Raw genomic sequence first — 24,153 nt, 5'->3', positions numbered from 1 at the left:
AACTGCCCCATCTCCCTCTCCGAGGCCAGCCTTATGGCCAGTAAAGCTGCTCAGCTTCCTGATGTGGCCACCTCCTCTTCATCTGCCTCTTCATTTCCATTGCACTTCACTCTTCTTTTAGTCTCACTCGAGCATAACCCATTTTAACTTTTCCTACCTTCATAATATAGATGGGGCATAAATAATATTAACAGCAGCAATTATATTTATCAAGCGTACACTGTGGAAAAGAACTTCACATATTTCATTTAACTTCATTACACTACAAGCTCAACAGTGTTATCTCTATTAGTTAAAGTTGAGGAAACTGGGGCTTTGCGAGGTTAAGATGCTTGACCAAAGTCACACAGCTAGGAAGTAATGGGCAGGATTCTAACACAGACCAGACCTTTCAACACCACAGCCTGGGTTCTCTGTTACTTAGTCCACTGGAACGTAAGAATGAGCTAAAACAGTTTTTTAATCTATTATATAGCTACCTTCCAATGAACGTGTGAGCGGAGAAGACCTTCTCCCTGTTTTGCAAAGACATCTTTAATATTTGCGTCTTTCGGCCAGGTACAGTGGCTCACGCCTGCAATCCCAGCACTTTGGGAGGCTGAGGCAGGCGGATCATGAGGTCAGGAGATCGAGACCATCCTGGCTAACGCAGTGAAATGCCGTCTCTACTAAAAAAATACAGAAAATTAGCCGGGCGTGGTGGCAGACACCTGTAGTCCTAGCTACTTGGGAGGCTGAGGCAGGAGAATGGCATGAACCTGGGAGGCAGAGCTTGCAGTGAGCTGAGATCGCACCAGCCTGGGCGACAGAGCTAGACTCCGTCTCAAAAAAATATATAAATATTTTTATATTTATATATATTTTTATATATTTATATATTTTTATATATATATATATATATTTGCTTCTTTCTTGAAGTTGGTGGGATGCTCCCAGTATTCTCCAAGGATGAGTAGAAACAAATTGCTTTTCACTGTTACTGCCATGATCTCCTGAAATTAATGTCCAACTACGTACATCCACGGTCAGTTCTCAACCTACTCAATTGACCTCTCAGCAGAATTTGGCAGACTTAATTACTCTCTTGGCTTTCATATGCTTTTTGTTTCATTTCTCATCTATGGCAGATGAACACATTCTAAGTTTTCCTCCTCCATCACAGATCGTTTTTTCCGTTTCCTTGGCTGCATCTTCTCAATATCCAGCATTTGGAGTATCCAACAGCTCTGTTCTCAGAGTTCTTCTTTTCCCTGTACTCACTTCCCAGATTTCATCTACTCCCGAAGCTTTACATGCCATCCACTCACTGAGGCTTCCCAAACTACCTCTCCAGCCCTTCCCTACTCCAGTGTTTACCCAGCTGCTTCCCTGGCATCTCCACTCCATATTCCAGGAGACCTGCAAAACCCAACAATACACACCTGGAGCACTTGCGTCTCCCCAGAAACTTGGGCTGCAGGTGTTCTCTGTCTCAGCAAACAGCACTGCAAATCCACGTAGCCACCCATCCAAACCCTAACAGTTCTGCTTTCAAAGAAGATCCAAAATCCAACCATGTTCTGCCATCTTCTCTGATCCCATGGTGGCTCCAGCCACCAGCATCTCCCCCTTTGGATTACTGCAGTGACTTCCTCACAGTCTCCCTGGATAGGCGTCAAACCCACATGCCACACGACATAAACCCAGTCGCGTCGCTCTGTTACCCTCATACCGATTGCCTACAAGAGCATTCGCTAGCTGACTCCACCTCCCGCCATCATTCCATCTCCTACCGCCGTCTCACGTGTTCACACTACTCCTGCAAGATGGGTCTCCTCGTTTTTTCTCAAGGTCTGGCACGTTCCCATCTGCTGGCAGACCTACTGGGGGATTGCTTTTCCCTCGACTGTCCATGCCTCGTTCCCTGGCTTCAGTAAGCTCTCTATGGAATTGTGACTGTTCAGAGAGGTTTGCTTTGGTCACTGTAAAATAACCCTTCACCTATCACCCACTATCACTATTTTCCTTCATATTATTATTATATTTAATTATAATGATTATATATTTAATTAGTTATAATAATTATTACTGGCTGACATATTTACAATGATAAGACAGGCAAGGACCTCGCTGTTGTGGAGCTTACATTCTGTGGAGAGAAAGAGACAATAAAAAAGTCAACAGGATAATTCTAGAGAGTACTGAGTGCTATTAGGAAAACAGTGCTGTGGAAGGGGCTGAAGCTCTGCTTTCTAGGGCTTTCCAAGAAGATGACACTTAACTTGAGACTTGAATGACAAAAAGGATCTGGGCTTGCTAAGATTTGAGTACAGTCGTTCACCCTTATCCCAGGTTTCACTTTCTGCAGTTTCCATCACCCACTATCATCTGAAGTCTGAAAACATTAAATGGAAAAATCCAGAAATAAACAATTCATGAGTTTTAAATTGCACACACCATTCTGAGTAGCACGATGAACTCTTGTGCTGTCCTGCTCCATTCCGCCCAAGACATGAGTCATCCCTTTGCCCAGCAGATGCACGCTGTATACACTCCCCACCCATTAGTCACTCGTAGCCGTCCTGGTTATCAGAAAACATGTAGTATATGTAGGGTCCGGTACTATCCACAGGGTCAGGCATCCACTGGGGGTCTTGAAACGTATGTCCCACGGATAACGGGGGGAACCTTTGTAAAGGGAATTCCAGTGGAGGGATTACTGAGCACAAAGGCCATGAGGCAGGAATGAGCTTGAAATGATTGAAGCATAGAAACAGCAGTGGCAGAATAAGTGAGGATCCCAGTCGTGTGAAATGAGTCGGAGATAGACATGGACCTTATCTCGTAGTGCCATATAAGCCTTGCTCGGGAGTTGAGTGTTATTCTAAGCATGATGAGCAACGCTTGTGATGGATAACGATTCCCTTGAAAGAATCCACAGGCTATACAATGCAGTTTCTTCACTTTTCAAACAGAACAAATGCTAAGTAAGCAGTGTTGAATAACAATTATGAAATCCTCTGCCTGGAACTTGAGTAACTCTCATTAGAATCACAGTCTTTACCTTTCCTCACTAATTATCCTTTTCCAAAACCCTATCTCCCTCCCAACACCTGCCACACACACCTGGTTCCTCTGCTTCTACTTCTCTCCAACTTAAACCTAATTTATACTCCGACTCTCACTGAGTTATCTGTCTATATTCTCTTCTTCTCCATTTGTTTCCAACTCTTCCCTTTGTTATCCTCATTAATGAGGATACTAAGTTTAATGGAGCATTGGTCTGCTTTACTTCTTATAGTCCTATGCTTTTTGTGATTCAATGAATAATTACCAAGTTACCATTTTTATAGGAAGTACGACCTTAACACATAAGACATAGGAAGCATTGAAAAACTATAAAAGTATAAATTATATTGATATGGTTTGGCTGTGTCCCCACCCAAGTCTCATCTTGAATTGCAGCTCCCATAATCCTCATTTATTATGGGAGGGACCCAGCAGGAGGTAATTGAATCATGGGCGCAGGTTTTTCCCATGCTATTCTCATAATAGTGAATAAGTCTCATGAGATGTGATGGTTTTATAAAGGGCAGTTCCCTGGCACATGCTCTCTTGCCTGCCACCATGTAAGATGTGCCTTTACTTCTCCTTCACCTTCCACCATGATTGTGAGGCCACCTCTCCAGCCATGTGGAACTGTGACTCCATTAAGCCTCCTTTTCTTTATAAATTATCCAATCTCAGGTATTTCTTCATAGCAGTATGAAGATGGACTAATACAATATTAAGAATAAAATAATATTAGATATGACTTAAATGTGAAGAAGTCATATATCAAATATAATGAAGGATGAGTAAAAAAGAAAAATGGTAAAAAGAAAATTATTAAAGAAGAGCATCTAACTCCTATTATCTCTCTGCCAACAAAAATTTCATGTCATTAAATAATTGCCTTTATAATTAGATCAGAATTTCTTTACAATAGGAGAAAATATCCAGAAAAAATTTTCTGAGCATATACTTTGTATAAGACATTGTGATAGAGTTTGTTTGGGACATGCATACTACATATAAAACATGGTTCTGAATCTCAACTTTTGTTATGGCTTGTATTTACTTATGTTTGTGCTTGCTTTTATTCCATCCTGAATTTCCCTATTTTCATCTGGAATCATTTTTTTTTTTCTATTTAAAAAATCTTTGTGGTTTTTCTTTTAGTGTGAGACCTACCAGCCACAAATTCCCTCCAGTTTTGTTAGTCTGAAATGTGTTCATTTCACCTTTTAAGGACATTTTCACCAGGAATAGAATTCTTGGTTGACAGTTATTTTACTTTACCATTTTAAAGTTGTCATCTTACTGTCTTTAACTTCTGTATCTTTGGATGAGATGTCAGCTGCAAGTCTTATTGTTGTTACTTTGCAGGTGATGTGTCTTTTATCTCTGGATGCTTTTAAGATTTTTCTTTTTTAGTATTTAATTTTTCAGCAGGTTTAATGTGTTGTCCCTAGATAAAATTTCTTTGTGTTTACTCTCCTAGGAGTTTTCTGAGCTTCTTAAATCTATAATTAATGTCCTCTCAATTTGGAAAATTTTAATCATTTTTTTAATATTGCTTCCCTATTTTCTCTCTTCTCTTTTTCTGGGACTATAATTAGGTGTATGTGGGACCTTTTTATTTCTATTAGTTTTTCTCACTGTGCTTCAGTTGGGACTTCAGTTTGTGTATTTTCTATTGACCTGTCTTCCAATTCACTAACCTTAGTCTCTACTCTGTCCCTTCTGCTATTAAACCAATTCACATAGCTCTTAATTTCAGATATTGGCTTTTTTCAATTCTAAACTGTCCATTTGAATTTTTAATAGATTCTCATTCTCTGGTGAAATTTTCCATATTTTCATCTGTTGTTTCCATCTCTCTCTTTCTTTTCTTGAACGTTATTTTAAAAGTTCCTATCTACTAATTCTAATAGTTTTATCACGTGGTCTGGTTCTGCTGTCTTTTTTGTCTCTTTATTATCATTCACATTTTCTTGTCCTTTTGGATGTCTATCTATTGTTAATTGTATGCCAGACATTGTGCATAAAAGTGGAGCCGCCAAACTGTATTATATTCCACCAGAGAATGTGTTTTGTTTTTTCCTTCTTTTAGACAGACTGGGTAGAGGCCGTGCACCTTAATCCAGTAAGGAATTGAATTGAGGTGTGGTGTGGTTACAGTTTTAGTAAGACTTCATAGATCTTTGGTTCATAACCTGTCCCTTGGGTATACCCCTCTCAGACCTTTGATGGAGAGTCTGGGGGGTATCAGTTTCCTCAATCATGAAAGATTGTGAGAAATCTATCTCTATCCTTCAGAGGTTTTCAGACAAGCTCACCAGTCTCCTGGCCCCAGAAAATTTCAACATCTGGCAAAGGTCTTAATGGGGAAAACAGTCATGTGCTTAAAGCAGGCTCTACCCTCTAGGTGCTTCTTGTTTCTTAAGAGCATAAGCCTGTGGGAGGTTTCATTTTACTTTAGACATTTTCAGACTCACTCCTCAGTATCCTGTAAAGTCCAAGAACTCAACAAATATCTTGTGAAGAAAATCAGTTCTGAGTTTGAACCACTCCAGGTTTTCAATTCATCACACTAGTCTCATGTTGGTTAAAGCTTTGCTGGTTTGTCTTTCCTTCACAAGGACCCTCTGCCTGAACCAAGTCCAATCCTCATCCTGTGTCCAGAATCAACAAATGACCCTCGGGCCAAAGAAAACTGTCAATCATCAGCTTACCTTGGAAGGGTTTACCCCTCTCTGTAATTTTAGCTCATCTAGTACTCGTTTCTTCCACAACTCTCTGAGGTTTTAAAAAATATGATTTTTGTAATTTCTCCAGTTTTTTCTAGTTGCTGCAGTAGGACCAGCTATAATCTATCCAAAAGTAGTAGTCTCATATTTTATTTCTGAAAATGAGAAAATTATTATATCAGGTATTCTACCCTATATTTCATAGTGTTTTATAGTTTTCAAAGGTCTTGCACATTCACTATCTCAATAAAACCTTTTACTAAGTCTGTGATGTAGGTAAACCAGGGTATCCGAGTCAGCAGGGAGTCTCTGAAGTCACACCACCTGAGCACAACTGTCCATGTGAAAGGCAAGGAGGACTTTTCCAGGTTCTTCTGAGGCCTAGCTTGTCTACACTCTCTCTAATTTAAGGACATACACATAAATAGAAGAAATTCACCAGGCCAAAATCTTCAACAGAGTTGCTTTTTGTTTTTTTGTTTATTTGAGACAGAGTCTCGCACTGTCGCCCAGGCTGGAGTGCAGTGGCGCGATCTCCACTCACTGCAAACTCTGCCTCCCGGGTTCCCACCATTCTCCTGCCTCAACCTCCCGAGTACCTGGGACAACAGGTGCCCGCCACTACGCCCGGCTAATTTTTCGTGTTTTTATTAGAGACAGGATTTCACCGTGTTAGACAGGATGGTCTCGGTCTTCTGACCTCGTGATCCATCTGCCTTGGCCTCCCAAAGTGCTGGGATTACAGGCGTGAGCCACCGTGCCCGGCCCAGAGTTGTACTTACTAGTGTTTGTTTATAAGACTGCATGAATGCAGATTCAAGCTGAGATTTAAACTTACTCCCAAATCATTTTCCTAGATCTTGGTGAAGGCAAGTTCATAACATTTATGAAACAATCACCTCAGGCAGCATTTTCCACTGGGTTGCTGACTGGAGAGAACAGGAAATCAAAAATAGCATTCCAAATTTTTCTAAGGCTAAAATTGTGCCCTATATGAACCTTCTGGCATGTTAACTCTATGACTTATCCTGGTGTGCAGACTCACCTCTTAACATCTGTCCTGGCTTCTCAATATTACATAGAACTGAGAGGATGTGTTTGTGCTTACTACCTCTCTAGAGAGCCTTACCAAGCTGATGTTTCAAAGAAGTGGAATGGAAAACATCCTTATATATCTTCTAGATAGCTTTTGTAATCCAGCAAAGCTCCTTTCATTGTGCAGGGTAGTTGCTACTCAGCTGAGCTAGTCTTTGGCATAGTGGTTAGCAACCCTTAGGTATTGTCCTCTGAAGGAGGGCCAGAACGTCTCAATGCTCAAAACTTCTCCACCAGCACTAGCACAATTTTTTTAAAAATCAGAGGGGAGAGGAGAGCGAATCTTGTTGATGAACTAGCCAGAACCAGAAGACACACAGTTAATTTCAAGTTGTATATAAGCCTTTACTTAAGAATAATTGAATAGCATGGATACCAAGAAAAGTACGAAAATATGGCCACTCTTGCAATACACAGGAGCTACTTGAGGACAAAGGAAGTGAAACTGTGTTTAAAAATGCCAATAATGGTAATCCTTCCTTCTCTGCAGTGCTATAATCTGATCAGGTACATATTTTAATTATCACCCATATTTGGGATTGTTGACTTTCGTGTTTGTTTCAACATGTTGAACACACAGTGAAAAGACAATGAAAATTTCTTAGTATTTCTAAGCAGAACCAAACAGGGAGAGAAATCTGTATTTTGTATCACTTCTCACCTGAAACATAAGAACTCCCCCGATGGTGCCGATTATTAATCTTTGAACATTTCCTTAACAATAGCCAAAATGTATGTATTCATTCACTTACTTTATTTTGCATCCTTCCACTTGGATTACATGACCCTGAAGTACTTTTTATGTTGGCTTCAAATATGTACCTGATTATGTGGATTTCAAATGGTATAATTACCAGTGACTGAATGCAAGCCTACAGACTCCATGGCTTTATGCTCAGTAAAAATTATTGAAATACAAACTAAATGTGAAAACACTGGGGCCGGGCGCAGTGGCTCACGCTTATAATCCCAGCACTTTGGGAGGCCAAGGCGGGCGGATCACGAGGTCAGGAGATCGAGACCATCCTGCCTAACACAGTGACACCCCATCTCTACTAAAAATACAAAAAAATTATCCAGGCGCGGTGGCGGCGCCTCTAGTCCCAGCTGCTGGGGAGGCTGAGGCAGGAGAATGGCGGGAACCCGGGAGGCGGAGCTTGCAGTGAGCTGAGGTGGCGCCACTGCACTCCACGGGAGACACAGCGAGACTCCGTCTCAAAAAAAAAAAAAAAAAGAGAAAGAAAAAACATAATGTAAAATTAGCAAAAAGAGATAGTACAGCAAGGCAGAAGGAGCGTATTCTCCAGAAGTTCTCCCATCCAGCAGATTGAGGGAGCTCTTTTATCATTCCAAGACCAATTTCCTCATCTGCACACTGCGGATGGTAGTAACGCTCACCACATACTTGTTTTGAGGGTAAAAAGAGATAGACCATGTGAAATGCATAGTTCAGTGTATGGCATCCAAACAGCTCAATAAGCCTACGTCGTGTATGTGTGTGTGGGGAGTTGGGGGGAGGGCAGAGTTTCGCTCTTGTCGCCCAGGCTGGAGTGCAATGCTGCGATCTCGGCTCACTGCAACCCCCACCTCCCGGGTTCAAGCAATTCTCCTGCCTCAGCCTCCTGAGTAGCTGGGACTACAGGCGCCCACCATCACGCTCGGCTAATTTTTGTATTTTTAGTAGAGACGGGGTTTTTACTGTATTAGCTAGGCTGGTCTCGAACTCCTGACCTCAGATGATGTGCCCCCCTCAGCCTAGCTACATCTTATTAATGAGCATAAACTAATTTTCTCTAAACAGTAAAGATATTCTCAACAGGAAAAAACAAAAGAGTGATTATATAACAACTAATAACGAGGGGGAAAAGCAGGGGAAAAGTGTAAGTACAGTATGATTACCACTATACAAAAATAAATGCATAATAAGGTAGGGGTTCAGGAGGGAAACCTGAAGGAAATACCCCAAAATACTGGCACTAGTGATGTCAGGATCATGAATTTACTGGTGTTTTTGCTTTGTTTTCCAGAGTTTCAGCTGTGTGATTATTTTTATTTTCATATTTTTTATTTTTTTAGCTGTGTGATTCTATTACTTAAATAACGAAATACACATATATATTTACACACATATTCAATGCATATATACATATATTCAATACATATATATGAAATACACATATATGAAATACAAATATATGTGTATATATGTGTGTATTTCATTATTTAAGTAACAGAATCATTTAATAGAATCACATTACTGAAACTCTGGAAAACAGGGCAAAATAGAACAGAAACACCGGACTTTATATATATGTATGTATATACATATATATAAAGCTAAATAATGCCTTTTTAAAACAAATTACCTACTTCCTAGCAGAAACATTCAAGATAGTGTTTTATATGCTCCAGAGCTGTTTGCAATTATTGCTAACAATGATTTCATTCAATCCATCATTTATTGAGAGCCATACGCCAGCCTCCAGGAGAAAACAAAATAAATGAGATAAAGTCCTGTCCTCATTATGTCCCTTGATAATAACAATGGTGGTGGTTCTCCCATTGTAAATCAGCGTGAGCACGAAGGGTCACTGTATCAGTCAGGATGCCATCAGGGAAACAGAGAAAGAGGAAGAAGGAGGGGGCTGGGGCTGAGGAGGAAGAGAGAGAGGGGAAAAGGAGAAGAAAGGAGGAGAGGGAGGGAGATTTTTTACAAGAAATTAATTGGCTTACCGAAATCTCAGGCTGGCAGTTCTGGGACAGAAGCTAACCCTGCAGTCCACAGGCGGAATTTCTCCTTCCTCAGGGAAACCTTGGTTCTGTTTTTAAGGTCTTTCAACTGATTTGATGAAGCTCCCCCAGATTATCTAGGATCGTCTCTCTTAAAGTCAAACGAACACTCATCTCTATCTGGGCAGATGCGATCAACATCTACAATCAGTTGACTTTACATTATTAGTTCTGAGGTTGAGACACCCTCGTCTGCACCATCCTAGTAGGAGTTCTGCCACAAATTTCAGTTTCGTTCCTCAAGAAACAGGTCTGTAAAGAAAATAAACTTGTTGGCCGGGCCCAGTGGCTCAAGCCTGTAATCCCAGCACTTTGGGAGGCCGAGGCGGGCGGATCACGAGGTCAGGAGATCGAGACCATCCTGGCGAACACGGTGAAACCCCGTCTCTACTAAAAATACAAAAAACTAGCCGGGCGTGGTGGCGGCGCTTGTGGTCCCATCTACTCGGGAGGCTGAGGCAGGAGAATGGCGGGAACCCGGGAGGCGGAGCTTGCAGTGAGCTGAGATTGCGCCACTCACTCCAGCCTGGGCAACAGAGCGAGACTCCGTCTTAAAAAATAAAAAAAAAAAGAAAAGAAACTTCTTAAATTTTCTTTAGTTTGCTGGCTTTGCTGAAAGTGCCTTTGTGTCAAAGTTTTGAATGATTTTGGAAAGGTAAGAGGAAGAAAATGTGTCCTTTTTAAAAACAGGTGAAAATACTAATTTCCTGAATTAGTGAAAGTTATTGTTACTGCCTATAGTAAAACTATTAAAACTTTAAATACAATCACATGTATAACATGTCTACCAACCTGCCATTAATTCGTTTATCAAGAAACATAGTTTGTTATTAATTTTTTTTCCTCTATTGAAAAAGTTGATGAATTCATTGTTCTTAAGCTTAATTCAATAATTTATCAAACACCCTCTTTCCCACAGTAAACAGCCTCCTATACTAACTGGCTGCCAAATGAGGATGCTGCTACTGAACCACTCTCTGTGGACAGAGCATTCCAGAGCTTTACCTGGAAATCGCATGGGATCCTTGTTTCAATGCATGTTCCTAAGATCAACCCCATAGAGATTCCAATTCAACATCTCTGTGCGGGGTCGGGGGTAGGGGGAGCCAAACATCTGCATTTTTAATACATACCCTAAGTGATTCCGAATGGTGATCAGGAAACGCACATTTGGAGAGACTCTGCTACACAGTGTAGCCTTGGACTTGTTTCACCTGTTGTGATTTTTGCTGATTGACTTGCATTCTCTTACTGGGCTTCCTTCTTAACCTAGTGGTTCAAAAACTTGGCTGAGTGTTGGAATCCTGTGAGAGCCAGACCTCACCCTCAAAGATACTGAGTAAATCAGTCCAGGGGGACCCCACCTCCATGAATTTTTGTAAAGCTCCCCAGGTGTCAGTCCAGTTTGAGAACGCCGTCAGTAGTCTGCAAACCAGTTGCAACTGGCCCCCTGGCACACTCTGCCAGCCTCATCACCAAGTTGTGAGTACCTGAGCCAACTGTTAGGGTGCCCAGGGCCAAGACCCTAACTTCAGGGGACAACGAAAATCACAGAGATCACTGACCTTCATGCTAAACAGAGAGTGGCCTTTCTGAACTGAAGCCTCCCACCCTGGACACAATCCCAGAGAGGCCCTTTGGGGACACTGCTCTTTACTCTCCACCAAAAGAAATGCAAGCCCAGTCAAATAAGAAGGCTTTCAGTCAGAGAAAACAGGATTTTTCCACTACTAAAGGAGGGCCCCGCTCCCTCATGAGAACTGCTCTGCTTTAGCTAGCCAAAAGCAAAGACAGAAATAATAAATACTTAAGTATTTATTTCTTAAATTATATATATGACTAAATATTTATTTATTAGATATTTAATAAATGCTTAAGATATTTATTTATATATTTATTCTTGGCTACGAAAATGGAAGTTTTCATAAGGCTGAGGGACCCTCCTTATCTAGGAATATATACATATTTGTATGTATATATACACACACACACACATACACAAAATATATAGGGTATTGCAAAAGTAATGCAAGCTTGTTTTAAAACACTCAACTCAGAAGTGTGGGAAGTAAAATTAAACAACCTCTCCCATCCTCTCAAAGGCACTCACTAGTACTTGGTGCAGATGCTCCCAGAACTTTTTTGAAGTACCGACATATATGCATAGGGTTGTTCCTTTAACTAGGAACAAAGCATACATATTGATAACAGCATGATTTTTAAAAATTAATACTATGCTCTGGATACCCTCCTCAGTCAGAACCCGCAGGCTTGTCTCATTCTTTGTTAATGGCCACTTCATTCTCCACAGTATCCAGGTACCATGATTTAAGAACTTCTCCTACTGGTGGATTTCTGGATTGTCCACAGTTTTTCAGTCTTCCAGGCAATGCCATGATGAACATCCTTAAAAACGGAGCACAGTTCCCTCCTGAAGTGGACACCCCTCTTTGCACAGCTGCAGGGAGTGGGGCTTGGAGAGGACAAAAGATACGCCCTGGAGTTGAGCTGAAAGGCCTGCCCCAAATGACGGCTCCTTTAGCATAGTTCTTGGTCTTACAGTTCTTCTCGAGGAGGCTTTCCTTGGCACTTTGTAGAATTCAGCTCAGACCAATAAACCTGGACTGAGTGCTTACTAAGTGCTCAGCCCCGTGCTAGATGCTAGGGATCCAACAGAATGCGGGACGTGGTCTCTGCCCTCAAGAAGCTCTGCCATAAAGCCAGGTGTCAAGTCCCAATCTAGTAATAGAAACAACTGCAAAGGGAGAGCCAAGGTGGGCAGAATGGCCTCACCAGCCCCTGATCTGAACCTCTGCTCGAGCGTTTACTAATTATGCCCCCGGAATAACCCAGCTGCTATCTCAATACCTGTCTAACTTTCAAGAGATGACATCACTCTAAGAACATCTCAAACATTTCTCCTGTGGGAGATATGTTGACCGTACATCTTGCAAAAACCAATAAATTATATATCACACCCACATATATACATTATGTGTGTGCACACAGCACACTAGAAGTGATAAATCAGCCTTGTGCATGGATGCTACAGTACTCATTGCTGCAGACGGAAAAAACTTTTCCCTCTGTATAATCCCGTTCATCTACCTACAAGTTACACACAAAATTTATTTGTTCTCTAGATGCACAGAACTATGTATGGTTTACTATTTTGTATGTATCTCTCCAAAACAATGATTCAGTATTAATTTATGGTCAATAAGTTTACAGCTGTTTTAGGTTTTTAATATAGAATAAATAAAGCTTAAAGATTCTTCATGGGCTGGGCACAGTGACTCACGCCTGTAATCCTAGCAGTTTGGGAGGCCGAGGCGGGTAGATTACCTGAGGTTGGGAGTTCAAGACCAGCCTGGCCAACATGGTGAAACCCCATCTCTACTAAGAATACAAAAAATTAGCCGAGTGCAGTGGCACACACCTGTAATCCCAGCGACTCGGGAGGCTGAGGCAGGAGTGTCACTTGAACCCAGGAGGCAGAGGTGGTGGTGAGCAAAGATTGCACCACTGCACTCCAGCCTGGGCTAGGATGAAGCAAGACTTCATTTCAAAAAAAAAAAGATTCTTCATGACTGTGAGGAAGGTGCCCAAATATTTGATCAAATATTATGTGTGAGTATGTCTGTGGGGATGTTTCTGGATGAGCTTAGCATTTGAATGAGTGAACTGAGCAAGCAGATGGACCTCCCTAATGTGGCCTCGTCCAGTTCATTGAAGGCCTGAGTAGAATACAAAGGCTGAGAAGAAAGAATTCTGTCTGCCTGCCTGCCTACAAGTTGAGACACTGGTCTTCTCCTCAGGACTCAGACATGGACACCATCACTTTTCTTGGCTCTCAGGCCTTCAGACTCAGACTGGAGCTACACCTCAGTCTCTCCTGGGTCTCCAGCTTTTTTTTGCCAACTGCAGGTCTTGGGGCTTATGGGCCTCCATGATCAAATGAGCCAGCTCACTAGAGCAAATGTCTTCATATGTATGTATTTCTGTTTCTCTGGAGAACCCAGACCTCTGCCAGTTTCAGGGAGACTACATATAATTTAGCTCTTGTTTTTCCTTGCACCGACATTGCATGCTAGTTCTCATTGCTGCTCTTCCACATCTTCGAGTTTAGATTTCTTTCCTAGCATTTGGCCTGGTTCATTCTGTACTATCCTCCAATGGAGATGGTCACCAAGATAATAATTCTTCATATATGTGAATACCATCAATAAGTCTCATTCTAACTGTATCTTCCCAAGCTGAGTAACACTGATCTCCTTATTTCATTTTCATTTTCCTCACCTTCCATCCTTACACTATATGTTAGATTTCCTCCAAACTCTCTATTCGGTAGAATTAGCTTCCCATTGCCCACCCAAGTGTAACTCTGTCCTGTTTGCTGACGTATCCAAGTCTTAAGAAAGAGGGCTGGTCCATATTAAGCACTCAGTGATGATTTGTTGTCTGGCTAAATGAATCTCCCTGTCTCTCCCTTCTACGGCCTGGGTCTGATGATATCTGACAAGTGTGCCAATTAAGGTTATGTGCCAAAAAATTAAGTTCTCCCCTCCTGATCATGATTGTACTGGTTATCAGGATGTTTGATTAGACCTTACAGCCATCTGCTTGAAATAAGGGGAGAAGTTTTTAAGTTTTTTTTTTTTTTTGGGACGGAGTCTCGCTCTGCGCCTAGAATGGAGTGCAGTGGCATGATCTTGGCTCACTGCAAGCTCCGCCTCCCAGGTTCATGCCATTCTCCTGCCTCAGCCTCCTTAGTAGCTGGGACTACAGGTGCCCGCCACCACGCCCGGCTAATTTCTTGTATTTTTAGTAGAGACAGGGTTTCATCGTGTTAGCCAGGATGGTCTCGATCTCCTCACCTCCTGATCCGCCTGCCTGGGCCTCCCAAAGTGCTGGGATTACAGGCGTGAGCCACTGAGCCCGGCCTTACATTCTATAAAAATTATTTTTGTGACCTATAATGCCAAATAGTATGTCTACCTTCCAAACAGACATACTATTGGAAAGTATCTACTTTCCAAACTCTATCCCTCACTCAAGGCATTTTATATTCTTCAGAAAGTATCTACTTTCCAAACTCTATCCCTCACTCAAGGCATTTTATATTCTTCAGCCTTGACGTACAGCATTAACTTTGCCTTCACTCATGTTTCATTTCTGGTTTCTAAAAAGGAATGCAGTGTTTTTGTGCCAAGTTCCAGCTGTGCAATTATTGATAAGTATGCATACTGTTTGGCATTACAGGTCAACGAATATTGAGACTTGGAGTAGAAACCAGTTGTGGAACAAAAGGCTAACGCTAACATTTTTCTTTTCCTTTGTGGGTGATTATTTTCTGTTCAACTTTTGTTATAGAGTACTGTGATTCTGTAAGAATCTCCTTGGCTTGGAAACGCTGGGGTAGATTGACTCTCAGATAAACTGAAAACTACCTTCTTCACTTCTTTATGCTAAGGAGTTTTGCTGTTTTTCCTTAGACGACACAAAAAGGAGAGAAAAACTTAAAAAGAGGAACCTGAGAAACTATGAAGGCTCCATTAGACCTTGGCAGAGGCCCAAAGAGACCACCAAGCTTGCTCATAATGCACAGTGTCTAATAAAAACGCAATGATTATTATTATTATACATTTATTGAGCAGCAAAAATGCACTAAATTAAAAAATACATGCACTGTGTTTTTTATATCTCCTGATGGGTATGTGGAGACTGCCGCTGTTTGTTTTCCTCAGTGATTGGCACGTCGTCCTCACAGTCCTGTGGCTGCCAGGGGTCACCATTCTGCTCGCGTGCCTGAGGTTTTCTGTGGACCAAACACTGCACCTAATGCCATCACCTCACCTCGGTACCCGTAAATTAGGGATCAGTTCCGTTCTATGGATTGAATCAGTGTGGGACAAGAAGGTTCATCAAGCCCATTGGATCTTTCTCTATTTCTCCAAAGGAAAGGATTCAGTTGAGCTTCCAAAGTTGAGGAATTTGCTTCTTAACCCAAAGATCACGTGCACACGTGACTTCCTGTGCTACCCCTACTTCTGATTTAGAATCAGCGCAGGTAACCACTGCTGTCTTAAGCAAATCCCCATTCTATTTGGAGAATAACAACAAAACATTGGCTCCTTGGGGAATTTAAAAACTCCCTCAACAACCATTACTTTACAAGCACATTATGAACTCTTAGGCAAAGTGTTTAAAAAACACATCAAATGTTTAACCAATAGGAAACCATACTCGTATTTCAAACCAGAAATAGCTGCTTTGTGAATTCTTTGCCATCTCTAAACTCTGCAATGAAAAGAGTAAAATTCAGTCCATAGAAAGCTCTTCTTTTAAACACCATGAGGTCTGCTGTTTCTCTTTGCACCTCCTCCTCTTTAAAGCTACAAGTCACTGAAATGACTCAAACCAAAGTTGAGAATGACTGTTGCAGGACCCAGCTTGCCTGGACATTATTACCACAGCACACCTTAGGCCAGTCGCTTGGAAGCTCCCCTCCCTTTTTGCACCTACAATTATTTTCATGCACAAATAACAGAAGTGAAGTTGGTCATTTGGGAGCTGAATTCAGCACTGGCTCCTCATTCTGACTGAATAAGGGATGATCTAGAGAAATCATATTCCATGAGCAGTTTTTGTGTCTGCATATGCTACAGTTGAGACAAATGCTTAACCCTAAAAATGCCAATCACTACTCTTTTAAAACTTAGTACACTAGACCTATTTGTGATTTTATCCCATCCTTCATGCTCTCTTTTCTAAGATGATAAATCAACAGCTATCATACATACACAAATCCAAAAAATCTAAACCACATCCAAACTTTCTCATTTTTCTTTTTCTGAACAAAAGTAACCAGACCTGAGTCAGTCAATTATGCTCAAGGAAAGAAAATTACTATGGTGGGAAAGATCTACCTTATCTTTGAGCCCACCTAGTAGTTGTCTTATGTTTTATTTTCTTGTATTAAAAATCTTTTGCAACTTGGCCAGGAGCGGTGGCTCATGCCTATAATCCCAGCACTTTGGGAAGCCAAGACAGGCAGATTACTTGAGGTCAGGAGTTGGAGACCAGCCTGGCCAACATGGTCTCCACCAAAAAAAAATGCAAAAACTAGCCAAACATAGTGGTACACACCTGTAGTTTCAGTTACTCGGGAGGCTGAGGCAAGACAATCCCTTGAACCTGGCAGATGGAAGTTCCAGTGAGCCGAGATTGCGCCACTATACTCCAGTCTGGGTGACAGAGAGAGACCTTGCCTCAAAAAAAAAAAAAAAAAAAACCATATATATATATTATACACACACCCACACACACCCCACGTATTTTGCAGCTCATTCAATACCTATATCTTTCCACACAGAAGATATAGTCTCTATATGTGTCCATATTATGTCAAATTTAGCAATGTATTAAATTTAGTAAAAATAAATTAATCACATCATTTAGAGAAAGGATTCCCATGACTAAAAATTCAGTGGTTCTTCTCAGGGCTAAGACCCGGGTGAGGCGAGCAAGGTGCCTCTGCTGCAAAATTTGAGAGGCCCGCCCTCCCTCTCGGGAGCTGGACCCGCCCCGGCACGACCCCGAGAGAGAGCACATGAGGTGCCTACATTTTGCTTGTGGGGTGCCTCACTCTGGTCCCACAAGTTCATTTCCTTCTGGGGTCCAGTCAATGCTGCCATGATCGGGCAAGTCTGGTTATTCTAACAGATGAGGCAAAGCCCACCATATTCTCATGAGCCACCGGGAGCCGTCCTGCGGCCTGAAGATACAAGGCTCTCCTGGGCAAGGACGGGCAGCACCCGTTTTTGTCACACTTGTGTTATTAAAACCTGTGACAGTAGCCTGGTTCGATTATCCTAAATAGCATCGAACAGCTCTTGCTGCTAGAGTGAATCCAGCCTTCCTTATGGACTCGCATCAGGAGAACCCCCTTCTGTCTTTTGCCCCTCGGTTTTCCCTTCTGAAGCGCCGCAGTTTGTCAACGTGACATCAGAGGCTGGGGACAGGCAGAAGGTTCTGCCTGCGACTTACTGCTCCATACTTGTTGAAGGGAATGCCTGAAATCAGCAAGGGGCTGGCTTTGCAGAAGATGGGCTTTGAGAGAAAGCATGGTTATTTTTTCACTCGCTAGTCCAACTTTGTTTTTGCAAATGGGAACAGGTTCGTGTCGCATGAAACAACACGTTTGGCTTTCTCAGGAGCTCCTCAACCTCCAGGAGACGTGAAAACCACGTCTGGCCAACAACGCAGAAGTGCTAGTCACTGAATGGACATTGTTGCAGGCCTGTTGTTGCTCAATGAGATTAGTCTCTAACTGATGCACACGGTCTTATTGAAAAGGCTATTCTGTAATTGTTGCCATTAGCGAGGCTACCATTAGGCAGTTGCCTAAAACTTCCTGGAGGGACTCACTGGAGGCTCCAGCAGCCAGGTTCACTCATGTAGAACAGCAGGAGCTGCGCTAATTTCCACTCTCCCATCCATTAGGGGAGAGAAGCAGCTCATTAGAGGTCCTCCGCTCTCAACTCCAATTACCCTGGGATAATGACAAAACATGGAGCACAGTAGAAACTCTGAGAGCTCCACAGCCATTCCTCTCATTCATGATCTCTGTTGATTACATCCACAGAAATAAACTCCAGACCCCAAAATCTTCGCACAGCCAAGCTTGTCGACATAATCAGCCATGTGAACCCCTGGTCACATTCATTTAAAGGCTGAGCATTTTAATCTACATGTGAGACTTTTAGGGGAAATGCTTCACATAATAGCATAGCACAGAAAGTTGTTTTGTTTTGTTTTGTTTTTCCAAGTCTTCTTCCTCTCACACGGAAAGAAACTCTCACAGCAAGATGAAGCAAAATCATTAGTCTCAAAAGTTTTAATATTGTATTTCTAACCTTTGTGGAAAACTGTAGAGAATGTAAACGCTAACCTGGATATTCCTTCTCCCAAAGTCCTATTAGCTCAGCAGCAAAAAGACTGTGGGGGTGTGTGGACAGGGGGAAAGGCTGGGAGACAGAAAGAATTATTTCCCAGAAAAGCATAAAATTGCAAGAATCTCAAAAAATTCCATCTCCCTTTGCCAATGAATCAGACCACCAGGCATAACAGAGCCCTGGGCCGCAGGGCCTGACTTTCGCACACTTTTGTTCAATGTCGTTAAAATTTCACTTCTTCTTATCTGCTTAGTTCATTATTTATGTTGCAATTCACACTAAATTCAAAAGTCACCACTTTTTGATTTTCAGATGTCTTCATCCTTACCGGTGTCCACCTCATCCCCCGGCCTAGCTCTGGGACAGACAGCCCCTTTCTTATTTCTGGATGGGATCTGAGGAACTGTCATGATGCTTGTCTGAACTTGTTAGTGGTAATGTCTCCACAGTGCTGCAATAAGCAAATGTATCATTCAATTGTCTCACTATTTTAAGTGAAGCAACCAGTTGCTTTCTGTGTTATGTAAATATTCTTTCAAATATGCAGAAGCATATTTTGGAGGGGGCTATTTTACTGACACATCTTTTTCATCGGCACTAATGAACAAGATATTTTTACAGATAATCTACATAGCATAGAGCTCATGTATTATAAGGATACTGTTAAAAGAAGCAATGCTAACCACGTATCCCAAAGTCCTGATGGGAAAAAAAAACTGTAACTGTTTGGAATGTAATAAAACCGTCAAATTTTTACACGAAATCACCTCTGCAAACAGCAAAACTTAAGTCACTCTTGTGTTTATTCTCTGCCAGTATTAAAACATCAATTGTTGCTTCCAGAGAGAAAATAAAAACAAAGAAGAGAGGCGCCCTCTTGTGGAGAGAACCAACACTACCGCTTCAAAATTGCTAGCTTTCTCCAATTCAGACCATGCCCCCAAATCATGGGTTCATTTTTAAAGGTACTCGCCTTCCTAATTCTTGCTCAAGTGAATAGCTGTGCTACTAAGCAAAGGATTCATAGTTTCATTTGCTCTGCAATCAGAGGCCTTGCCTCCCAAATTCTAGTTCTTGGGTTAACTTAGCTGACCCACCTGTGAGTTACCATAACCCCATGACCTCACCAAGGGCCTATATACATTGTACCTCCTTTACTGGAACTTCCCTCAACACCTGGGGCCAGCCTGGCCAGGGCAGTGACTCTTGAGGGTCTCACTTCAGGTTCTGCCCCTCTGGGTACATACTGATGCCTTCTTACTACATGTCTGATGAACTGGTCTTTCTCTGTGTTGTACATTAATTTTATCTTCATTATAAACCTGCTATCAATAAATCTTGCAGTCATTGTCCTAAGAGCAATAATTGTGCTGTTCTTATGTTTCGAGAACAAGCTAGAGCGAGCAGTGTTTCATAGCATTTATTATGATTGACCAAAATTGCTGAGCTATTTCTGTCTCTCCTTAGATGACGAGCACTGGAAAGGCAGAGACCCTTCCCTCCTTTGACTTCCCACCGTCAGGGCCTTGCATGGTTTCTGGTATACAGTGGGTGCTTAATAAGTAGGTGTTGTGCAAATAAATCCCATTTCCATATCCAAATTTGATTTGCTGAAAGCAGCAGCCAAGACAGCCGCATGGGTAGGAATGCGCACAAGGGAGCAGCAGTGCAAAGAGGAACTGTGGCTGAGGTGCCCAGAAGCTCTGCTTTGCAAACCGGGGACTGCAGGGGAGAGAGGACGGAAAGGCCAGGGTGGCTGAACTTCTGAAGCCGAAGTATGACACATCCACCTCACTCTGCCGCACCCACACTTCAGTGGGATCAGGCTCTCCTGGAGGGCTTGTTAAATGCAGGGTGCTGGGCTCCACCCCAGAGGCTGTGAGTCAGTGGCTCTGGCGTGAAGCCTAGAATGTGCATCTCTACCAAGTTTCCAGGTGATGCTCTTGGTCTGCAGAGCACACTTTGAAAACCACTGATGTAAAGCAGTGCTTGATTCACACCCCGACTGCAAAGAAGGAACACCTGGAGACTTCCGAAAATGTGGGTCGGCCACACCACATCCAAGACAACTGAAATCCCTGTGGGGGAGACTCAGGCGGCAGTCATCATCAACTCCACCCCCACCCCACCTGGCAGAAGACGATAGCCAGAAAGTCTTGGCCAAAGTCCAGGGCTCTGTGTATATGTTATTAGTTTCGGGGACAGAAACATACAATAACATGTCACTTGACTGCGAAGATTTCCCCTACGTTGTCTCATTGGCACCTCAAGCAATCCTGGGAGGAAAGGAAAGCAAAAAATTTAGCTCAATTTTAGAGAAAAAGAATGAATAAATGGCAGCCCTTGGACTTAAGTCAGACAATTTCTTTTAAAATACCACCTTTAGAGTTAAGTAAACTTGGAATCGAGGTCAAGGTCCAGGTAGGGAACCAGAAGCCTCTTGGAGAATTTAATAAACAGCTTGGCTACAGAGGGGATGGAAGAGCTGAGCAAAGCAATACAGGGATTAGCAACACCAGGAAACTGCCACCAGCCGGAAGAAAGCGCGGGAGGGGTGAGTGGCCTCCACAGTCACCTGGTGCAGCAGGACCCCTGATAGGCCTAGCAAAGCCATGGCAGACAGAGAATGACAGGGAGAGATTCACTGGCTTCTCCCTTCCTGCCAAGCTCCAACCAGTGTCTCCTTTTAACCCAGCCAATGCAGAAGCCGCCTGACCTGGTGCTTGGGAAATGCAGCCGGGCAGGCTCAGCAGAACTGTGAGGGTCCTAGCACAATCAGGCCCAAAGCTGGCCACATGGACTTGAATCTCAGGTCTGCCCAGGTAAACTGGGTAACCTCGGACAAGTTACCTGACGTCTCAGAAATGGAATTCTTCACTCCATAAAATGGAGATTGTATCTAGATTGAATAATTGACCCTAGCATGTCGCTGGCACTGAGCAGGTGCCTCGTAAACATTAGTTTCCCTCTCTTCTCCCTGCTCCTCTGCTATCAAAGCTGTTGGTCTTCTCTCTATCCCACAATTAAGAAACCACTGGAAATGATGGGTCCACACTTCAGTGATCTCTATGCTACTTCCACAGTGAGAGTTGAGCCTTTCCCAAGGGGCATGGCTGATCCTGCTGAGTAACCGTGGATGTCATTAAACCCCAGAGCTGCTGTTGCTGTCACAGGAAAGCTAGAACAGGACTACAGAACGGTAGCTACCATAAACTACAACAGACAGCATCTGCTAGGGTGCTTATACTAGGGCAATGGTCAATTGAAGAACCTTCTTACAACACAGCCCAGAGAAGCGATGCCTCTGGTGAATAAATTGACACAAAAGTGTGAGGTACAGACTGGCCCCAAAAATATTGTTACCAGGCCATCAGGTTGGTGACCACAAGCTATGGAGCCAATCTCCCAAAGTCTTCCAACAGAATACCCAGGAGGTAAAACGTTTCCTGAAGACATTTTCAGGGACATGTAGGGCATTTATTTTTGTATCACTATTTATCATCAATAAAAGCAGTATTCGGCCGGGCGCGGTGGCTCACGCCTGTAATCCCAGCACTTTGGGAGTCTGAGGCGGGCGTATCACGAGGTCAGGAGATCGAGATCATCCTGGCTAACCCGGTGAAACCCCGTCTCTACTAAAAAAATACAAAAAATTAGCTGGGCGTGGTGGCGGCGCCTGTGGTCCCAGCTACTTGGGAGGCTGAGGCAGGAGAATGGCGGGAACCCGGGAGGCGGAGCTTGCAGTGAGCTGAGATCGGGCCACTGCACTCCAGCCTGGGCGACAGAGCAAGAGTCCGTATCGAAAAAATAAATAAAATAAAATGAAATAAAATAAAAAAGCAATAGACTCACCTTCTTGTCACTTTCCCATTTAAAGAAACTGGATGCACATTTTACAAGAATTAATTAGTAAAGACAGGTAAGAAAAAAGAAAGTGTTGGAGGTAGGAAATATAGCTTCACGATTTTTTGGTAAGAAGTAAACAAGACTTTCATCATTAACATCTAACATGCTAGGCTTTGTTTTTATTAGTCTATCTTAGAGATGCTAACTTACTGAAGCCTAACAACAATTGGAGTTTTTTTTTAAAAAGTAAAATCTTCACTTAGAAGAAAGTGCGTAACTAGGCGTCAGTAGATCTGGGTTTTATTGCTGGATCCACTGCAAAAAATTCGAGTCTCTGGGTTCGTTTTATTTCCTTTTTAAAATTAAAGTTAATAAATAATCTCAAAGATTTCTCCCAGATCTAAAATTATACAATTCCTTTAAAATTGGAGAAGAAATTTCAAATTTCAAATGTTACCTATTATCCCACTGAAAATTCATTAGTTGGGGTGGGAGGTTAGTTTAAAAAAGAGCGATATATCAATAGTGTAGTTCAATGACTCTCCTTGAGAAGTAGCACAACACTGAGTTGAAAAGGAAGACTGAGCATGGCACGGTGGCTCATGCCTGTAATCCCAGCACTTTGGGAGGCTGAGGCAGGCGGATCACCTAAGGTCGAGAGTTTGAGACCAGCCTGGCCAACATAGTGAAACCTTGTCTCTACTAAAAATACAAAAATTAGTCAGGTGAGGTGACACACTCCTGTAATCCCAGCTACTCAGGAAGCTGAGGCAGGAGAATCACTTGAACCCAGGAGGCGGAGGTTGCAGTGAGCCAAGATTGCGCCACTGCACTCCAGCCTGGGTGATCAAGCAAGACTCTGTCTCAAAAAAAAAAGCCAGGTGAGGTGGCTCACACTTGTAATCCCAGAACTTTGGGAGGCTGAGCCAGGCAGATCACCAGAGGTCAGGAGTTTGAGACCAGCCTGGCCAACATAGTGAAACCCCGTCTCTACTAAAAATACAAAAATTAGCCAGGCGAGGTGGCACATGCCTGTAATCCCAGCTACTCGGGAGACTGAGGCAGGAGAACCGCCTGAACACGGGAGGTGGAGGTTGCAGTGAGCCGAGATCGTGCCATTGCACTCCAGCCTGGGCGACAGAACTCACCTAACTTCTCCGAGCCACCGTCCTCAGCAGTGAAACACGGTGACTTCCTCCTAGGGCTTTCGGATCAGTCAGTGAGCCCAAACATGTCGGGCACTGTATCAGTGCAAAGCATGAGGTATTGCCCATGTTGGCTTTCATTATACCACAGTGAAGTGCCAACAAAAACCTTTTCCTTTTAATTGGTCATTATTTAAGAAATCTGCAGAATCCTATACCATAATTTACTTTGGGAAAGAATATCTTAAAAATTTGATGTCGATTTTACTAAAAAGTAAAATTAATTTCTAGAAAAGTCAAACGTTCATATAAATGCACATAATGAAAAAGACAAGTCTTTCTCTCTTGCAGTTAGTACGAATGTTAGAACAGTCATACCTTTTCCTCTATTCAGATACCATCTCTTTTCCCAAAGAATTTGATGTATTTTTCGTATTTAAGCATCTTGACTAGAGGATATAATCCCAGTTAAAATATGATGTGCTCGGTGGGCACAGTGGCTCACACCTGTAATCCTAGCACTTTGGGAGGCTGAGCCGGGTGGATCAC

Source organism: Macaca mulatta, chromosome 17 (genome assembly GCF_049350105.2).
Source record: "Macaca mulatta isolate MMU2019108-1 chromosome 17, T2T-MMU8v2.0, whole genome shotgun sequence".
Taxonomy (NCBI): domain Eukaryota; kingdom Metazoa; phylum Chordata; class Mammalia; order Primates; family Cercopithecidae; genus Macaca; species Macaca mulatta.
This window is presented reverse-complemented; position numbering follows the sequence as displayed.